At 46.9% G+C, this 21,169-nt stretch overlaps 1 pseudogene; it reads left to right on the top strand.

The window, feature by feature from the left end:
• The window catches only part of LOC121845874, a 37,930-nt pseudogene extending 20,328 nt beyond the window's left edge, over positions 1–17,602 (top strand).
• The last annotated feature ends 3,567 nt before the right edge of the window (positions 17,603–21,169 follow it).

Raw genomic sequence — 21,169 nt, 5'->3', positions numbered from 1 at the left:
CGTCCGGTTTGGGATGCAGCAGACCGGTCAAGCTGCAGGCAGGCATTTTACCGGGATGTTGGAAGTGGAAGGAAACGGGAAATGGCTATTAAAAGACGGAAAGACAGACATCTCCTCTTAGCACAGTGAACTCACATAGCCTAGTTAACCTTGGGCAGCGGCCTCCATCCTGTGTGCGCTCCCGAGGCGTCATTGACAGGGATCTCTCTCAATCCTGCAGCGCAGTGATCTAAGGCACTGCGTCACTACAGTCCCTGGTTCGATTCCAGACTGTATCCTCATCCGGCCGTGATTGGGAGTACCCATAGGGCAGCGGACATTTGACCCAGCGCCACCCGGGTTTGACCGGGGTAGGCCGTCATTGTAAATAAGAATTTGTTCTTGTTTACTGACTTGCCTCAGCTGGTCCGAACACTATTGACTTGCTTCCTGGTTTGAAGTTCTGATTTTCTCCTCCAAAACCGCCACCTATAACGGCAGATATCAAATCAACAAGTCAACAAGCTTTGACAGATCTTATCACACATGAATCCTGTTTGATTGATGACGTATGATGGAACATAGCAGGCGTGGCGGGTGGGAGGGGCAGGTTGACACTTGGTGAGAGAAGGGTGCAATTGCAGCCTGCAGATGTTTCCTGCAGGGTGGGGCGTTCCTGCAGGGGCATTCCTGCATTCAATGGGGCGTTCCTGCGTGTGGGCGTTCCTGCGTGTGGGCGTTCCTCCTGCACGTGGGCGTTCCAATGGGATGCGTTGGGCGTTCCTGCGTGTGGCGTTTCTGCGGGGCGTTCCGTGTGGGCACCTGGGGCGTTCCTGCGCGTGTGGCGTTCCTGGGCGTTCCTGCGTGTGGGGTTCCCTGCGTGTGGGCGTTCCTGCGTGTGGGCGTTCCTGCAGTGGGCCCTGCGTGGGATGTTTGCGTGTGGGGGCGTGTGGGCATCCTGAAGTGGGCGTTCCTGCGTGGGGCGTTCCTGGTGTTTGGGCATTCCTGGTGGGGGTTCCTGCATGGCCCGGGGGGAGGGGCCGGGGGGTGAAGAAACTCATATAATACCTTTATTTCCCTTTGGAAGAGTCACAAGCATGAAGATATCCTGCTCTAAGGGGGTTGGGGGCGGTCATACAGGAACCAATGGGATGTTTGAGGGGGCGGTCAGGGGGGTGTTTGAGGGAGGGGGCGGTCATACAGGAACCAATGGGATGTTTGAGGGGAGGGGATGTTTGAGGGGAGGGGGCGGTCATACAGGAACCAATGGGATGTTTGAGGGGGGGGCGGTCATGACAGGAACCAATGGGATGTTTGAGGGGGGGGCGGTCATACAGGAACCAATTCATGAGGGGAGGGCGGTCAAGGAACCAATGGGATCCTCGAGGGGGGGGGCGTGTTCCAATGGGAAGGAACCAATGGGATGCTTGGGGGTGTTCATGAAGGAACCAATGCGAACGTGCTCGAGATGGGGTCCTGCAGATGCAGTAATACCCACATGCAGGAACGCCAGGAACCAATGAATTGTGGGCTGCAGTTGCACCCTTTAGCTTGGCGAGGGGAAGTTTGGCAGTGTGTGTTACAAGACAAGCCGGCCTCTGACTCTCTGCCAGGAACAGAAGAGAGGGGAACAATAGACGGGTCTACCTGCTGTTTAACGGGGTTGGGGAAGACTGGGCCTGTTATAGTGTGTAGAACAGACAGAGAGGCCTGTTGTTGTTTAGGAACATCATATCAGAGGTTGCTGTTGTTGTTTAGGAACATCATATCAGAGGTTGCTGTTGTTGTTTAGGAACATCATATCAGAGGTTGCTGTTGTTGTTTAGGAACATCATATCAGAGGTTGCTGTTGTTGTTTAGGAACATCATATCAGAGGTTGCTGTTGTTTTTAGGAACATCATATCAGAGGTTGCTGTTGTTGTTTAGGAACATCATATCAGAGGTTGCTGTTGTTGTTTAGGAACATCATATCAGAGGTTGCTGTTGTTGTTTAGGAACATCATATCAGAGGTTGCTGTTGTTGTTATGCAGCTAGTTGTGCTCAAAGTATATACCTTTAAAATAGGCTTTAACAAAAGTCAAACACAGTCTTTAGTAAAGAGAGACAGACAGACAGACAGACAGACAGACAGAGGAGTATGAGAGAGACAGAGAAAGTCCACGTTAGTAAATGTGTTATTTCTGTCTTTCAGTAAGAGGAGGAGTGTCACTGCATACCTGAGTCAGCTGAAGGTGAGCTCTCTCTCACACACACACACACACACACACACACACACACACACACACACACACACACACACACACACACACACACACACACACACACACACACACACACACACACACAGACACAGGGCCGGCTCCAGGCAGCGACATAAGCGGTCGTTTAAGGCCCCAGACTCAATTAGCCATGTCAGCTAACAATTTGTTGATTGGTAAGTTATCCCCTAGCCAGTTATCTTGTAGTAATCATGGCCGAATACCGACCGGGCACATGGCCGAATACCGACCGGGCACATGGCCGAATACCGACCGGGCACATGGCCGAATACCGACCGGGCACATGGCCGAATACCGACCGGGCACATGGCCGAATACCGACCGGGCACATGGCCGAATACCGACCGGGCACATGGCCGAATACCGACCGGGCACATGGCCGAATACCGACCGGGCACATGGCCGAATACCGACCGGGCACATGGCCGAATACCGACCGGGCACATGGCCGAATACCGACCGGGCTCATGGCCGAATACCGACCGGGCACATGGCCGAATACCGACCGGGCTCATGGCCGGGCCCTGACCTCCACGGGAAACCGTTGATTTAGTTATTGATGAGTCGAACTGCATGAAATCTGTTATAAAATTGCTAAACGTTCTCTCCGCTCCATGACAAAATATGTAGAACTGAAGAAAACTTGCTTTAAAAACTACAACATTTTAGAATTATAGGACATTAACTTTAAAACATTTTGCTCTCCATTGTCAAGAGGGCGGGCGGGGGCACAAAAAAATAAATGGTGTCCAGGTGCCCCCCCAACCAAATCTGGCACAAAAAAAAAGGCCAGGGCCCCCAATGGTGTCCGCTAGGGCCCCTAAAGGCGGAGCCCCCCAACCAAATCTGGCTCAGGGCCCCCAAAAGGCTAGGGCCCCCAAAAGGCCAGGGCCCCCCAAAAGGCCAGGGCCCCCAAAAGGCTAGGGCCCCCAAAAGGCTAGAGCCCCCCCAAAAGGCTAGAGCCCCCAAAAGGCCAGGGCCCCCAAAAGGCTAGGGCCCCCAAAAGGCTAGGGCCCCCAAAAAGGCTAGAGCCCCCAAAAGGCCAGGGCCCCCAAAAGGCTAGAGCCCCCAAAAGGCCAGGGCCCCCAAAAGGCTAAAAGGCTAGAGCCCCCCAAAAGGCCAGGGCCCCCAAAAGGCTAGGGCCCCCTAAAGGCCAGGGCCCCCAAAAGGCCAGGGCCCCCAAAAGGCTAGGGCCAGCCCTGCACACACACACATGCTGAAACAACACTCAGGCCTGTGGGTGTTTTTCCTGTGAAGTTTCAGTCAGCCCAATGTTTATCAGGAATGTAACACCCTTTCTTTAACGTTGCGGTAAGGTTAGTTCAAGGTTATTCTTGTTGTGTAGGTGTGTGGGGGTTGCAGGGAGATGCATGTCAGTTTAAGGTTGTTGTAACGTTGTTGTAATGTTGTATATGTGTTTGGAGGTCGCAGGAGAGATGGATTTTAGTCTGTTGTTGTTGTAACGTTGTTGTAATGTTGTATAGGTGTTTGGAGGTAGCAGGGAGATGGATTTTAGTCTGTTGTTGTTGTAACGTTGTTGTAATGTTGTATAGGTGTTGGAGGTAGCTAGGGAGATGGACTTGAAGAGGTGTTGGAGGAGGAACTGAAGCAGACTGAGACCTGAGGAGTCACGCCTGGTACCATGGACCCATAGGCAGAGAGGTACACACACACACCTGGTACTATGAACCCATAGGCAGAGAGGTACACACACACACCTGGTACCATGGACCCATAGGCAGAGAGGTACACACACACACCTGGTACCATGGACCAATAGGCAGAGAGGTACACACACACACCTGGTACCATGGACCAATAGGCAGAGAGGTACACACACACACCTGGTACCATGGACCCATAGGCAGAGAGGTACACACACACACCTGGTACCATGGACCCATAGGCAGAGAGGTACACACACACACCTGGTACCATGGACCAATAGGCAGAGAGGTACACACACACACCTGGTACCATGGACCAATAGGCAGAGAGGTACACACACACACACACACACACCTGGTACCATGGACCCATAGGCAGAGAGGTACACACACACACCTGGTACTATGAACCCATAGGCAGAGAGGTACACACCATGGACCATGGACACCACACACCTGGCAGAGGTACACACACACACACCTGGTACCATCGACCTATACACAGAGAGGTACACACACACCTGGTACTATGAACCCATAGGCAGAGAGGTACACGTACCTGGTACCATGGACCCATAACCAGAGAGGTACACACACACACACCTGGTACCATCGACCTATACACAGAGAGGTACACACACACACCCTGGTACCATGGAACTATACACAGAGAGGTACGCACACCTGGTACCATGGACCTATAGATAGAGAGGTACACACTCAATCTCTCTCTCTCTCTCTCTCTCTCTCTCTCTCTCTCTCTCTCTCTCTCTCTCTCTCTCTCTCTCTCTCTCTAGGGGGCAGAGGCTCTGCTGGAGAGAGATGGTGACTTCCTGGTTCGTGACACAGCCTCCTCCCCGGTGACTATGTCCTGAGTTGCTATTGGAAGGACGAGCCCATGCACTTCAAGATCATTAAGGTGGTCCTTCGGCCCAAGAAGGTGTGTGTTTGTGTGTGTTTTATTCTGTTTCAGTTTGAAGGGGACTGGTTTGACGTGTGTCCGTGGGTCCGTGTGTTATAATGATGTGTCCTCCAGGGGGACTGGTTTGACGTGGGTCCGTGGGTCCGTGTGTTATAATGATGTGTCCTCCAGGGGGACTGGTTTGACGTGGGTCCGTGGGTCTGTGTGTTATAATGATGTGTCCTCCAGGGGGACTGGTTTGACGTGGGTCCCGTGTGTGTGTGTTATAATGATGTGTCCTCCAGGGGGACTGGTTTGACGTGGGTCCGTGTGTGTGTTATAATGATGTGTCCTCCAGGGGGACTGGTTTGACGTGGGTCCGTGTGTGTGTGTTATAATGATGTGTGTCCTCCAGGGGGACTGGTTTGACGTGGGTCCGTGTGTGTGTGTTATAATGATGTGTCCTCCAGGGGGACTGGTTTGACGTGGGTCCGTGTGTGTGTGTTATAATGATGTGTCCTCCAGGGTTACTCCCGTGAGCTGTTCCAGTTTGAAGGGGATCGTTTCGACAACATTCCCGCCCTTGTGCGTTTCCACGTGGGTGGACGTCATCCTGTCTCCCAGGCCTCTGGCGCCATAGTCTATCACCCAATCACACGCTCCCTGCCTATACGTGTCATCAGTGAGCGCCAGGCAGAGCGGACCGGTAAGGACCCACAGACGGATAGCGTGGGATAGAACACACTGTCACAGTGGATAGAACACACTGTCACAGTGGATAGAACACACTGTCACAGTGGATAGAACACACTGTCACAGTGGATAGAACACACTGTCACAGTGGATAGAACACACTGTCACAGTGGATAGAACACACTGTCACAGTGGATAGAACACACTGTCACAGTGGATAGAACACACTGTCACAGTTTGGGTTTAAATATTTGTTTTATTCTGTCGAGGTGCAGGAAAAGTAGAGGAGTTTGCCGATCAGAAAGGCAGTGGGTTGTGTTCCAATCTACACTACATGTCTGTTGGGGTCCGGCCACGAACCACTGGACCACACTCTGTCACTCTGTCACTCTGTCACTCTGTCTCTCTCTCACTCTATCACTCTATCACTCTGTCACTCTGTCACTCTGTCTCTCTCTCACTCTATCACTCTATCACTCTGTCACTCTGTCACTCTGTCACTGTCAGTCTGTCACTCTGTCACTCTGTCACTCTGTCACTCTGTCAGTCTGTGTCTGTCACTATGTCAGTCTGTCAGTCTGTCACTCTGTCAGTCTGTCACTCTGTCAGTCTGTCACTCTGTCAGTCTGTCAGTCTGTCAAAACCATTGGTAATTAATGAATGAACTGCGTCAGAACCACACATGGTGTGGAGGTACATGATTAATTTTTGTGTTCCGGAGGCTCACCAACTCAGGTGTTAGATGTTATTTTCTTCCCTCCTCTAGAAAGCAACAGATCCAGCAACAGATCCAGCAACAGCGCCCTCGACAGGGTGGGGGTGGAATCACAGCCAGACCGCAGCAAGAGATTCAGCTTCAACTCATCACACATGGACACACTACACGTCACTAACACACTGCTCAGGTGGCTTTACACACACACACACACACACACACACACACACACACACACACACACACACACACACACACACACACACACACACACACACACACACACACACACACACATAGATACTGTTTTGTGTTGTGTTTGGTATAGTTAGTGTTTGTGTGTGTGTGTATTGTTATGTGTGTGTGTATTGTTTGTGTGTGTGTGTATTGTTTGTGTGTGTGTTTATTGTTTGTGTTTCTCAGGAGTGGGAGTCAGCCAGCCAACCTGGAGAATCTGGGCAGAAGACCCTCGATCCAATCAGCACAGTCTGAAAGCAACCTACGCACAGGTAACACACACACACACACACACAATCGTACATTCCCACCTCTGCTCAGGTAACACACACACTCGTACATTCCCACCTCTGCTCAGGTAACAAACACCTCTCTCCTCTCCCTCCAGGTGCTCCTCATAGCGGTGAATCAGAGGCCGTAGGCCCCGCTCCCATTTCCCCAGTGTTCCGAACGGGTAGCGAACCCCTGATCAGCCCCTCAGCCCTCAGACACACACGGCCCTCACACCCAGGTAACACACACACACACGGCCCTCACACCCAGGTAACACACCACACACACGGCCCTCACACCCAGGTAACACACACACACACGGCCCTCACACCCAGGTAACACACCACACACACACACACACACACACACGGCCCTCACACCCAGGTAACACACCACACACACGGCCCTCACTCCCAGGTAACACACCACACACACGGCCCTCACACCCAGGTAACACACCACACACACACACACACGGCCCTCACACCCAGGTAACACACCACACACACGGCCCTCACACCCAGGTAACACACCACACACACGGCCCTCACACCCAGGTAACACACCACACACACGGCCCTCACACCCAGGTAACACACCACACACACATGGCCCTCACACCCAGGTAACACACACACACACACACACAGCCCTCACACCCAGGTAACACACACACACACACACGGCCCTCACACCCAGGTAACACACCACACACACGGCCCTCACACCCAGGTAACACACCACACACACGGCCCTCACACCCAGGTAACACACCACACACACGGCCCTCACACCCAGGTAACACACCACACACACGGCCCTCACACTCAGGTAACACACCACACACACATGGCCCTCACACCCAGGTAACACACACACACACACACACGGCCCTCACACCCAGGTAAACACACACACACACACGGCCCTCACACCCAGGTAACACACACACACGGCCCTCACACCCAGGTAACACACACACCCACACGGCCCTCACACCCAGGTAACACACACACACACACACACGGCCCTCACACCCAGGTAACACACCCGTTCTGTAACCCCTCCTGTGGTCCCCAGGTGGAGGTGTGACGCTGCGAGGTTCTGACGGACAGCTGCACCCCGAGCCCCGCCCAAACCCTTCAGAGTGTCCACCTTCTTCCCGGGACTCCTCCCAACCGTCACCGTGACGACCCCTATGACGAGCTGGTCATTCAGGTGCCTGAATCAAAGTAAGAAACCATTTGGGTCTTACAGTGTCTCACAAACTAGGGGTTGTTTCCCAAACTAGGGTCGTTGCCCAAACTAGGGGTCGTTGCCCAAACTAGGGGTCGTTTCCCAAACTAGGGGTCGTCGCCCAAACTAGGGGTCGTCTCCCAAACTAGGGCTCGTCGTCTCCCAAACTGGGGGTCGTCTCCCAAACTAGGGTCGTTTCCCAAACTAGGGTCGTCGCCCAAACTAGGGGTTGTCTCCCAAACTAGGGGTCGTTTCCCAAACTGGAGGTCGTTTCCCAAACTAGGGGTCGTCTCCCAAACTAGGAGTCGTTTCCCAAACTGGAGGTCTTTTCCCAAACTAGGGGTCGTCTCCCAAACTAGGGGTCGTTTCCCAAACTAGGGGTTGCGACTGATGAAACTCTCAAATAAAATGTTTTTTAAAAAACAAGCTTTGTTCATAGAACCGGGGTTACATCAGTAACCTCTAGATGTGAGGTTAGCCTCTAGATGTGGTTGTAATGAACAGTTAGTGGATTCGGCTATTTCAGCCACACCTGTTGTTGACAATCACACAGCCATGCAATCTCTATAGTCAAACATTGGCAGTAGAATGACCTTACTGAAGAGCTCAGTGGCTTTCAACGTGGCACCGTCATAGGATGCCACCTTTCCAACAAGTCAGTTTGTCAAATTTCTGCCCTGTTCAATTGTAAGTGCTGTTATTGTGAAGGAGCAACAATGGCTCAGCCTTGAAGTGGTAGACCGCTGAGTGTTGAAACGCGTAGAGTGTAAAAAAAATCGTCAGTCCTCGGTTGCAAGACTCACTATCGAGTTCCAAACGGTCTCTGGAAGCAATGTCAGCACTGAACTGTTCGTCGGGAGCTTCATGAAATGGGTTTCCGTGGCCGAGCAGCAGCACACAAGCCTAAGATCACCATGCGCAATGCCAAGCGTCGGCTGGAGTGGTGGAAAGCTTGCCGCCATTGCACTCTGGAGCATTGGAAATGCGTTCTCTGGAGTGATGAATCACGCTTCACCATCTGGTAGTCCGATGGACTAATCTAGGTTTGGCGGATGCCATGAGAACTCTACCTGCCCCCATGTATTGTGCCAACTGTAAAGTTTGGTGGAGGAGGAATGATGGTCTGGGGCAGTTTTTCATGGTTCGGGCTAGGCCCCTTAGTTCCAGTGAAGGAAAATCTTAACGCGACAGCATACAATGAAATTCTAGACAATTCTGTGCTTCCAACTCTGTGGCAACAGTTTGGGGAAGGCCCTTTCTTGTTTCAGCATGAAGATGCCCCCGTGCACAAAGCGAGGTCCATACAGAAATGGTTTGTCGAGATCGCTGTGGAATAACTTGACTGGACGACACAGAGCCCTGACCTCAACCCCATCGAACACCTTTGTGATGAATTGGAACACGGACTGCGTGCCAGGCCTAATCGCCCAACATCAGTCCCGACCTCACTACTTCTCTTGGCTGAATGGAAGCAAATCCCCACAGCAATGTTCCAACATCTAGTGGAAAGCCTTCCCAGAAGAGTGGAGGCTGTTATAGCAGCAATGTTCCATCATCTAGTGGAAAGCCTTCCCAGAAGTGTGGAGGCTGTTATAGCAGCAATGTTCCATCATCTAGTGGAAAGCCTACCCAGAAGAGTGGAGGCTGTTATAGCAGCAATGTTCCAACATCTAGTGGAAAGCCTTCCCAGAAGAGTGGAGGCTGTTATAGCAGCAATGTTCCAACATCTAGTGGAAAGCCTTCCCAGAAGAGTGGAGGCTGTTATAGCAGCAATGTTCCATCATCTAGTGGAAAGCCTTCCCAGAAGAGTGGAGGCTGTTATAGCAGCAATGTTCCAACATCTAGTGGAAAGCCTTCCCAGAAGAGTGGAGGCTGTTATAGCAGCAATGTTCCATCATCTAGTGGAAAGCCTTCCCAGAAGAGTGGAGGCTGTTATAGCAGCAATGTTCTAACATCTAGTGGAAAGCCTTCCCAGAAGAGTGGAGGCTGTTTTGCAGCAATGCTCTAACATCTAGTGGAAAGCCTTCCCAGAAGAGTGGAGGCTGTTATAGCAGCAATGTTCCAACATCTAGTGGAAAGCCTTCCCAGAAGAGTGGAGGCTGTTTTGCAGCAATGCTCTAACATCTAGTGGAAAGCCTTCCCAGAAGAGTGGAGGCTGTTATAGCAGCAATGTTCTAACATCTAGTGGAAAGCCTTCCCAGAAGAGTGGAGGCTGTTTTGCAGCAATGCTCTAACATCTAGTGGAAAGCCTTCCCAGAAGAGTGGAGGCTGTTATAGCAGCAAAAGGGGGAACAACTCCATATTAATGTCCATGGTTTTGGAATGAGATACTTGACAAGCAGGTGTCCACATACTTTTGGTTCTGTAGTGTGTATATATATGTATGTGTTATTGTGTTTTCTGTCAGAAAACGGGGCCACGTGGACAGGCTGCGTGCGGAGGAGAAGTGGCAGAGCAGAGCCCGTCTCACTGAGACATCCTTCAGCTTCCTGGAGGCACAGGAAAGCGGGGAGTTGCCTCGGTTACCAATTGACGGACAGGTCCAGGAGGAAGAGGAGGAGTCACACTTTCAGAGGCCGCAGGTTTGTTGTTGTTGGGTGTTGTTTATTTAATTTGATTTACAATGAACGACATTGTGATGTAGGGGATTCTATTAGATGTTTATTGGACCACATTGTGATGTAGGGGATTCTATTAGATGTTTATTGGACAACATTGTGATGTAGGGATTCTATTAGATGTTTATTGGACCGCATTGTGATGTAGGGGATTCTATTAGATGTTTATTGGACAGCATTGTGATGTAGGGGATTCTATTAGATGTTTATTGGACAACATTGTGATGTAGGGGATTCTACTAGATGTTTATTGGACAACATTGTGATGTAGGGGATTCTACTAGATGTTTATTGGACAACATTGTGATGTAGTTGATGTTTATTGTAGCTCAGTTTGACTACATGTTTATTGGTGAATAACAGACTATGAACTTGTGAGTGTAATGTAACGTAACGTGTGTAGTCTAATGTTTAGTGTAATGTAGTGTAATGTATTGGACGTATGTACGTTCTATTAGATGTTTAGTCTAATGTAGTGTAATGTAGTGTAATGTAACGTAAACGTAGTGTAGTCTAATGTAGTGTAATGTAGTGTAATGTAGTGGTACAGTCTAATGTAGTGTGTAGTGTAACGTAACAGTCCAATGTAGTGTAACGTAGTGTAGTGTAATGTAGTGTAATGTAGTGTAATGTAACAGTCCAATGTAGTGTAACGTAGTGTAATGTAGTGTAATGTAGTGTAATGTTGTGTAACGTAACAGTCTAGTGTAGTGTAATGTAGTGTAGTGTAGTGTAGTGTAGTGTAGTAGTGTATTGTGTGTAACGTAACAGTCTAGTGTAATGTAACGTAACAGTCTAATGTAGTGTAATGTAGTGTAGTGTAACGTAACAGTCTAATGTAGTGTAACGTAACAGTCTAATGTAATGTAACGTAACAGTGTAATGTAATGTAACAGTGTAATGTAGTGTAACGTAACAGTCTAATGTAGTGTAACGTAGTGTAGTGTAATGTAGTGTAATGTAACAGTCTAATGTAGTGTAGTGTAGTGTAATGTAGTGTAATGTAACAGTCTAATGTAGTGTAGTGTAAACGTAACAGTCCAATGTAGTGTAACGTAGTGTAGTGTAATGTAGTGTGTAGTGTAATGTGTGTAACGTAACAGTCTGTAGTGTAGTGTAATGTAGTGTAGTGTAATGTGTAACGTAACAGTCTAATGTAGTGTAATGTAGTGTAATCTAATGTAGTGTAACAGTCTAATGTAGTGTAGTGTAGTGTAATGTAGTGTAATGTAGTGTAACGTAACAGTCTAATGTAGTGTAATGTAGTGTAGTGTAATGTAGTGTAATGTAGTGTAATGTAGTGTAACGTAACAGTCTAATGTAGTGTAGTGTAGTGTAGTGTAACGTAACAGTCTAATGTAGTGTAGTGTAGTGTAATGTAACAGTCTAATGTAGTGTAACGTAACAGTCTAATGTAGTGTAATGTAGTGTAACAGTGTAATGTAGTGTAGTGTAATGTAGTGTAATGTAGTGTAAGTGTAACGTAACAGTCTAGTGTAGTGTAGTGTAGTGTAATGTAGTGTAATGTAGTGTAACGTAACAGTCTAGTGTAGTGTAATGTAGTGTAGTGTAACGTAACAGTCTAATGTAGTGTAAATGTAACGTAACAGTCTAGTGTAGTGTAATGTAGTGTAGTGTAGTGTAACAGTCTAATGTAGTGTAACGTAACAACAGTCTAATGTAGTGTAATGTAGTGTAACGTAACAGTGTAGTGTAATGTAGTGTAACGTAACAGTCTAATGTAGTGTAGTGTAGTGTAATGTAGTGTAATGTAGTGTAACGTAACAGTCTAATGTAGTGTAGTGTAGTGTAATGTAGTGTAATGTAGTGTAACGTAACAGTCTAATGTAGTGTAGTGTAGTGTAATGTAGTGTAATGTAGTGTAACGTAACAGTCTAATGTAGTGTAGTGTAGTGTAATGTAGTGTAATGTAGTGTAACGTAACAGTCTAGTGTAGTGTAGTGTAATGTAGTCTAATGTAATGTAGTGTAATGTAGTGTAACGTAACAGTCTAATGTAGTGTAGTGTAGTGTAATGTAGTGTAATGTAGTGTAATGTAACAGTCTAATGTAGTGTAATGTAGTGTAGTGTAATGTAGTGTAATGTAGTGTAAGTGTAATGTAGTGTAACGTAACAGTCTAATGTAGTGTAGTGTAATGTAGTCTAATGTAGTGTAATGTAGTGTAATGTAGTGTAGCGTAACAGTCTTATGTAGTGTAGTGTAATGTAGTGTAACGTAACAGTCTAATGTAGTGTAGTGTAACTAATGTGTAACAGTCTAATGTAGTGTAATGTAGTGTAACATAACAGTCTAATGTAGTGTAATGTAGTGTAATGTAACAGTCTTGTATGTAGTGTAGTGTAATGTAGTCTAATGTAGTGTAGTGTAATGTAGTGTAATGTAACAGTCTAATGTAGTGTAGTGTAACGTAACAGTCTAATGTAGTGTAGTGTAACGTAACAGTCTAATGTAGTGTAGTGTAATGTAGTCTAATGTAGTGTAATGTAGTGTAATGTAGTGTAGTGTAACATAACAGTCTAATGTAGTGTAATGTAGTGTAACGTAACGTAATGTAGTCTAATGTAGTGTAACGTAACAGTAATGTAGTCTAATGTAGTGTAGTGTAACGTAACAGTCTAATGTAGTGTAGTGTAGTAATGTAACAGTCTAATGTAGTCTAATGTAGTGTAATGTAGTGTAACGTAACAGTCTAATGTAGTGTAGTGTAATGTAGTCTAATGTAGTGTAATGTAGTGTAACGTAACAGTCTAATGTAGTGTAGTGTAACGTAACAGTCTAATGTAGTGTAACGTAACAGTCTAATGTAGTGTAACGTAACAGTCTAATGTAATGTAATGTAGTGTAATGTAGTGTAATGTAGTGTAATGTAACAGTCTAATGTAGTGTAATGTAGTGTAATGTAACAGTGTAATGTAGTGTAATGTAGTGTAATGTAACAGTCTAATGTAGTGTAATGTAGTGTAGTCTAATGTAATGTAATCCTGCTACAACACAACAACAAACCTAATTTAGGAGTTATACAGAGATGTTACTACCAGGCTGTTACCAGGTAGAGACGTGTTTCAGACCGGACCAGTTTGAGAAGTAGCATGTTATTAACATGTTACCAGGTGGAGACGGTGTCGTGTTTCAGACTGGACCAGTTTGAGTCCCTCCTGCTACCAGAAAATAACAGACCTCTAGACCCCACCGTTCTCACGGTGCTCAAAGAACTGTTCACACGCTCCAACGCCATGACAACCGCTCTGCACATTCTCAGTGTCGACTGCCAGGTAAGACGTAGTTATAAACACACACACACACACACACACACACACACACACACACACACACACACACACACATTCCTATGCACTATAATATCACACACACACACACACACACACACATTCCTATGCACTATAATATCACACACACACACACACACACACACACACACCTATGCACTATAATATCACACACACACACACACACACAATATCACACACACACACACACACACACACACACACACCTATGCACTATAATATCACACACACACACACCTACACTACACACACACACACACACACACACACACACACATTCCTATGCACTATAATATCTCACACACACACACACACACACATTCCTATGCACTATAACATCTCACACGCACACACACACACACACACACACACACACACACACACACACACACACACACACACACACTATAATAACACACACACACACACACACACTATAATAACACACACACACACACACCTATGCACTATAATATCTCACACACACACACACACACTCACACACACTATAATATCACACACACACACACACACCTATGCACTATAATATCACACATGCTCTGTCTGTCTCGGTGTGTGTAGGTGGCTCGTATCGTGGGTGTGACAGAGGACCAGAAGAGGATGATGGGAGTTGGCTCAGGTCTGGAGCTGGTCACCCTGTCTCACGGACAACAGCTCAGACAGGACCTGCTGGAGAGGTACACACACACACGCATGCACGCACACACACGCACACACACACACACACACACACACACACACACACACACACATATACACATGCCTCAAATATGAACATCTGACTGTGTGTGTGTGTGTGTGTGTCAGGCACCACCTGCTAGCCCTGGGCGTTGCCATAGATATCCTGGGCTGTACAGGGACGGTAGGTCAGAGGGCCACGGTGCTGCATAAAGTCATCCTATTGGCCCAGGCCCTGAGAGACCACGCCCACAACCTCTACGCATTCTCAGCCGTCATGAAGGCTCTGGAGATGCCTCAGGTAACACACACACACACACAGTACACACACACACAGTACACTCGCACACTGTACGCACACACACACACACACAGTACACTCGCACACTGTACGCACACACACCTCAGACACCCTCACACTATGCTGTGTTTTAAAGACCCTAGATATGCGTCAGGTCACTAAAGTGTGTGTGTACTGTGTGTGTGTGTGTGTGTGTGTGTACTGTGTGTGTACGTACTGTGTGTGTGTAGGTCGTCCGTCTGGAGAGGACATGGAGGGCACTGAGGAGGAACCACACAGAGAGCGCTGTGATGTTTGAGAAGACCCTCAAACCCTTCATGATCGCTCTGAATGACGGAGATGGTGAGGAAGGTGTGTGTGTGTGTGTGTGTGTAATGTATTTGTAATGTGTGTGTGTGTAGACTCTGTGGTGCAGGGTCCCCTGGCTGTGTGTGTAATGTATGTGTGTGTGTAGACTCTGTGGTGCAGGGTCCCCTGGCTGTGTGTGTAATGTGTGTGTGTGTGTAATGTGTGTGTGTGTATAGACTCTGTGGTGCAGGGTCCCCTGGCTCTGTGTGTAATGTGTGTGTGTGTAGACTTTGTGGTGCAGGGTCCCCTGGCTGTGTGTGTAATGTGTGTGTGTGTAGACTCTGTGGTGCAGGGTCCCCTGGCTGTGTGTGTAATGTGTGTGTGTGTGTAGACTCTGTGGTGCAGGGTCCCTTGGCTGTGTGTGTAATGTGTGTGTGTGTAGACTCTGTGGTGCAGGGTCCCTTGGCTGTGTGTGTAATGTGTGTGTGTTTGTAGACTCTGTGGTGCAGGGTCCCCTGGCTGGCTGTGTGTGTAATGTGTGTGTGTAGACTCTGTGGTGCAGGGTCCCTTGGCTGTGTGTGTAATGTGTGTGTGTGTAGACTCTGTGGTGCAGGGTCCCTTGGCTGTGTGTGTAATGTGTGTGTGTTGTAGACTCTGTGGTGCAGGGTCCCTTGGCTGTGTGTGTAATGTGTGTGTGTGTAGACTCTGTGGTGCAGGGTCCCCTGGCTGTGTGTGTAATGTGTGTGTGTGTGTAGACTCTGTGGTGCAGGGTCCCTGGCTGTGTGTGTAATGTGTGTGTGTGTGTAGACTCTGTGGTGCAGGGTCCCTTGGCTGTGTGTGTAATGTGTGTGTGTGTAGACTCTGTGGTGCAGGGTCCCCTGGCTGTGTGTGTAATGTGTGTGTGTGTAGACTCTGTGGTGCAGGGTCCCCTGGCTGTGTGTGTAATGTGTGTGTGTGTAGACTCTGTGGTGCAGGGTCCCCTGGCTGTGTGTGTAATGTGTGTGTGTGTAGACTCTGTGGTGCAGGGTCCCTTGGCTGTGTGTGTAATGTGTGTGTGTGTAGACTCTGTGGTGCAGGGTCCCCTGGCTGTGCCCTACCTGGTTCCCCTCCTGAGGCTGATGGAGGGAGAGGAGGGAGAACACACAGAGAGAGGCTGCCAGTTGTTATACAACACCCTGCAGGCGGCACGCAACGCAGCGCTACACGCCCCACAGTACCAGGAGCACGCACACAGCCTGCTCACAGGTAACACACACAGCCTGCTCACAGGTAACACACTCAGCCTGCTCACAGACAGGTAACACACTCAGCCTGCTCACAGGTAACAGGTACACACACACAGCCTGCTCACAGGTAACACACACAGCCTGCTCACAGGTAACACACTCAGCCTGCTCACAGGTAACACACTCAGCCTGCTCACAGGTAACACACACAGCCTGCTCACAGGTAACACACTCAGCCTGCTCACAGGTAACACACACAGCCTGCTCACAGGTAACACACACAGCCTGCTCACAGGTAACACACACAGCCTGCTCACAGGTAACACACACAGCCTGCTCACAGGTAACACACTCAGCCTGCTCACAGGTAACACACACAGCCTGCTCACAGGTAACACACTCAGCCTGCTCACAGGTAACACACACAGCCTGCTCACAGGTAACACACTCAGCCTGCTCACAGGTAACACACTCAGCCTGCTCACAGGTAACACACACAGCCTGCTCACAGGTAACACACTCAGCCTGCTCACAGGTAACACACTCAGCCTGCTCACAGGTAACACACACAGCCTTATGGAAAACACACACATTATGGAAAACACAAACACATTGTAAAAACACTCACATTGTAAAAACACACCTGCTCACATTATAAAAACACACACAGACATGCTAGAAAACACACAGGCACACATCCAATTCACCAAATCAAATCACATTAATCCTGCTCATAACCATTCCGAGTCACTGATTGGCCGTGGGCCCAGCACTGTCCCACAGGTGACTGGGAGCCAATCCCAGAGCTGCTGGAGGGGTTCAGGACAGAGTTTGCCCTGAGGCTGTTCTGGGGTCAGACTGGAGCACACAGACAAGGAGAAACGCTCGACAAGTTTGACAAGATCCTCACCTGCTCTCCAACAAACTGGAACCTACCGAGGAGTTCTCCCTGCTCTGACCCTTTAAACTCTCTACTCTGTGACCTGGGCTGCATTCAGGAGGGCGCAACGTTGCACAACAGTTTGAAATCTGTAACCCGTTTTTACCTGGATCATTATTCAGTAGAAGCTTTTGTAGCAAAAAAATTATAATAAAAAGAGTTTGTTATTGGATAAGATCAGGTGTTTCCTCTCTGTTTCAGTCCGTTTCAGTGCCTAATGAATATGTCCTGGGGTGTGTGTCTGTGTGTTTGTGTGTGTGTGTCTGTGTCTGTGTAACACCTAATGAATATGTCCTGGGGTGTGTGTCTGGGTGTTTGTGTGTGTGTGTGTCTGTGTCTGTGTGTGTGCCTAATGAATATGTGGGGTGTGTGTCTGGGTGTTTGTGTGTGTGTTTCTGTGTGTGTGTGTGTCTGTGTCTGTGTGTGCGCCTAATGAATATGTCCTGGGGTGTGTGTCTGGGTGTTTGGGTGTTTGTGTCTGTGTGTGCGTCTGTGTGTGCGCCTAATGAATATGTCCTGGGGTGTGTGTCTGGGTGTTTCTGTGTGTGTTTCTGTGTGTGTGTGTGTCTGTGTCTGTGTGTGTGCCTAATGAATATGTCCTGGGGTGTGTGTCTGGGTGTTTGTGTGTGTGTCTGTGTGTGTTTCTGTGCCTAATGAATATGTCCTGGGGTGTGTGTCTGGGTGTTTGTGTGTGTGTGTGTCTGTGTGTGCTGTGTGTGCGCCTAATGAATATGTCCTGGGGTGTGTGTCTGGGTGTTTCTGTGTGTGTTTCTGTGTGTGTGTGTGTCTGTGTCTGTGTGTGTGCCTAATGAATATGTCCTGGGGTGTGTGTCTGGGTGTTTGTGTGTGTCTGGGTGTTTGTGTGTGTGTCTGGGTGTTTGTGTGTGTGTCTGGGTGTTTCTGTGTGTGTCTGTGTGTGTTTCTGTGTGTGTGTGTGTCTGTGTGTGCTCCTAATGAATAGGTCCTGGGATGTGTGTCTGGGTGTTTCTGTGTGTGTTTCTGTGTGTGTGTGTGTCTGTGTGTGTCTGTGTGTGTCCTGCTCACAGGCCTAATGAATATGTCCTGGGGTGTGTGTCTCTGTGTGTGTGCCTAATGAATATGTCCTGGGGTGTGTGTCTGGGTGTTTCTGTGGTTCGCACTGGGGTTCATACCTAGCAGGTGTGGATGCGTTGGTTTCCCCTCATAAACCTGGCGAAGGTCTACGTCCCAAATGGCATCCTATTCTCTATGAAGGGCCACTACCAGGGCTCTGGTTGAAAGTAGGGCACAAAACAGGGAATAGGGCTCTGGTTGAAAGTAGGGCACGACACAGGGAATAGAGCTCTGGTTGAAAGTAGGGCACAGACAATAGGGCTCTGGTTGAAAGTAGGGCACACAGGGAATAGGGCTCTGGTTGAAAGTAGGGCAAATACAGGGAATCCTGCTCTCATAACCATTCTAGATGAAAGTAGGGCACTGATACAGGGAATAGGGCTCTGAGATTAAAGTGTCCCGGGAATAGGGCTCTAGATTAAAGTAGGGAGCCAATAGGATGCTATTTGGGACATAGACAAGGTGTGTGATGTGCTTCTACTGGTTGTTGGTTCAGGTGTGTCAAAATGTTGACCAGCAGTTTACCCATTAACATGTTCTGTGTTCAGACAACTTTATTCTGTAGAGTTTACCCTGTTAACAACCTTATTCTGTAGAGTTTACCCTGCAACTTTATTCTGTAGAGTTTACCCTGTTAACAACCTTATTCTGTAGAGTTTACCCTGTTAACAACCTTATTCTGTAGACCCTGTTAACAACTTTATTCTGTAGAGTTTACCCTGTTAACAACTTTATTCTGTAGAGTTTACCCTGTTAACAACTTTATTCTGGTGAGTTTGTTAACAATCTGTAACAACCCTTTATTCTGTTTTACCCTGTTAACAACTTTATTTTGTAGAATTTACCCTGTTAACAACTTTATTCTGGTGAGTTTACCCTGTTAACAACTTTATTCTGGTGAGTTTACCCTGTTAACAACTTTATTCTGTAGAGTTTACCCTGTTAACAACTTTATTCTGTAGAGTTTATCCTGTTAACAACTTTATTCTGTAGAGTTTACCCTATTAACAACTTTATTCTGGTGAGTTTACCCTGTTAACAACTTTATTCTGGTGAGTTTACCCTGTTAACAACTTTATTCTGTAGAGTTTACCCTGTTAACAACTTTATTCTGTAGAGTTTACCCTGTTAACAACTTTATTCTGGTGAGTTTACCCTGTTAACAACTTTATTCTGTAGAGTTTACCCTGTTAACAACTTTATTCTGGTGAGTTTACCCTGTTAACAACTTTATTCTGTAGAGTTTACCCTGTTAACAACTTTATTCTGTAGAGTTTACCCTGTTAACAACTTTATTCTGGTGAGTTTACCCTGTTAACAACCTTATTCTGTAGAGTTTACCCTGTTAACAACTTTATTCTGTAGAGTTTACCCTGTTAACAACTTTATTCTGTAGAGTTTACCCTGTTAACAACTTTATTCTGGTGAGTTTACCCTGTTAACAACTTTATTCTGGTGAGTTTACCCTGTTAACAACTTTATTCTGGTGAGTTTACCCTGTTAACATGTTAACAACTTTATTCTGGTGAGTTTACCCTGTTAACATGTTAACATCTTTATTCTGTAGTGTTTACCCTGTTAACAACTTTATTCTGTAGTGTTTACCCTGTTAACAACTTTATTCTGTAGAGTTTACCCTGTTAACAACTTTATTCTGTAGAGTTTACCCTGTTAACAACTATATTCTGGTGAGTTTACCCTGTTAACAACTTTATTCTGTAGAGTTTACCCTGTTAACAACCTTATTCTGTAGAGTTTACCCTGTTAACAACTTTATTCTGTAGAGTTTACCCTGTTAACAACCTTATTCTGTAGAGTTTACCCTGTTAACAACTTTATTCTGGTGAGTTTACCCTGTTAACAACAACTTTATTCTGTGAGTTTACCCTGTTAACAACTTTATTCTGTAGAGTTTACCCTGTTAACAACTTTATTCTGTAGAGTTTACCCTGTTAACAACTTTATTCTGTAGAGTTTACCCTGTTAACAACTTTATTCTGTAGAGTTTACCCTGTTAACAACTTTATTCTGTAGAGTTTACCCTGTTAACAACTTTATTCTGTAGAGTTTACCCTGTTAACAACTTTATTCTCTAGAGTTTACCCTGTTAACAACTTTATTCTCTAGAGTTTACCCTGTTAACAACTTTATTCTGTAGAGTTAACCCTGTTAACAACCTTATTCTGTAGAGTTAACCCTGTTAACAACCTTATTCTGTAGAGTTAACATGTACCCTGTTAACAACCTTATTCTGTAGAGTTTACCCTGTTAACCTTATTCTGTAGAGTTTACCCTGTTAACAACTTTATTCTGTAGAGTTTACCCTGTTAACAACTTTATTCTGTAGAGTTTACCCTGTTAACAACCTTATTCTGTAGAGTTTACCCTGTTAACAACTTTATTCTGTAGAGTTTACCCTGTTAACAACCTTATTCTGTAGAGTTTACCCTGTTAACAACTTTATTCTGTAGAGTTTACCCTGTTAACAACCTTATTCTGTAGAGTTTACCCTGTTAACAACTTTATTCTGGTGAGTTTACCCTGTTAACAACCTTATTCTGTAGAGTTTACCCTGTTAACAACTTTATTCTGTAGAGTTTACCCTGTTAACAACTTTATTCTGTAGAGTTTACACTGTTAACAACTTTATTCTGTAGAGTTTACCCTGTTAACAACTTTATTCTGTAGAGTTT

This window comes from Oncorhynchus tshawytscha, unplaced genomic scaffold, assembly GCF_018296145.1.
Source record: "Oncorhynchus tshawytscha isolate Ot180627B unplaced genomic scaffold, Otsh_v2.0 Un_contig_2678_pilon_pilon, whole genome shotgun sequence".
Classification (NCBI taxonomy): domain Eukaryota; kingdom Metazoa; phylum Chordata; class Actinopteri; order Salmoniformes; family Salmonidae; genus Oncorhynchus; species Oncorhynchus tshawytscha.
The sequence above is the reverse complement of the archived record's forward strand: the minus strand, read 5'-3'. Positions and strand labels throughout refer to the sequence as shown.